A 409-nucleotide genomic window follows, 5' to 3' on the forward strand; every position below is an offset into this window, starting at 1 on the left:
TTTTGGTGGCACCACGTTTCCCACTTTCAACGATGTGATGGTAATCATTCGGTGGGGATTTCCTGCTTTTATGGGCAGGCAGTTACATTTGGGAAACCTAAGGGGGAGTATAAGTACCTGTTTGAACCGCCTGGTTTCCTCATTTTCGCGCTTACAATCATTGATGCGTATGACTTGAGTCTAGTTCAACTTGCACACTACCTAAAGAGAATCGTCATATTTCTGTAAGTCTTCTTCTTCCAGTGACCCCAAATTTCCTTGATTCTACTTCTCCTTTTCTTCTTTTGGAACTTTCAGTCGTCTTTGGGGAATGGGTAAGTTTAAGAAGTTGGTTGAGTCCGACGAGATGATGAACAAATTCATTGTCGACTATGGGATACCCAATAATGTGAGTTTGAAGTACTGTGAA

The sequence above is a fragment of the Quercus suber genome, unplaced genomic scaffold (assembly GCF_002906115.3).
Source record: "Quercus suber isolate HL8 unplaced genomic scaffold, Cork oak 2.0 scaffold_189, whole genome shotgun sequence".
NCBI classification, from domain to species: Eukaryota; Viridiplantae; Streptophyta; class Magnoliopsida; order Fagales; family Fagaceae; genus Quercus; species Quercus suber.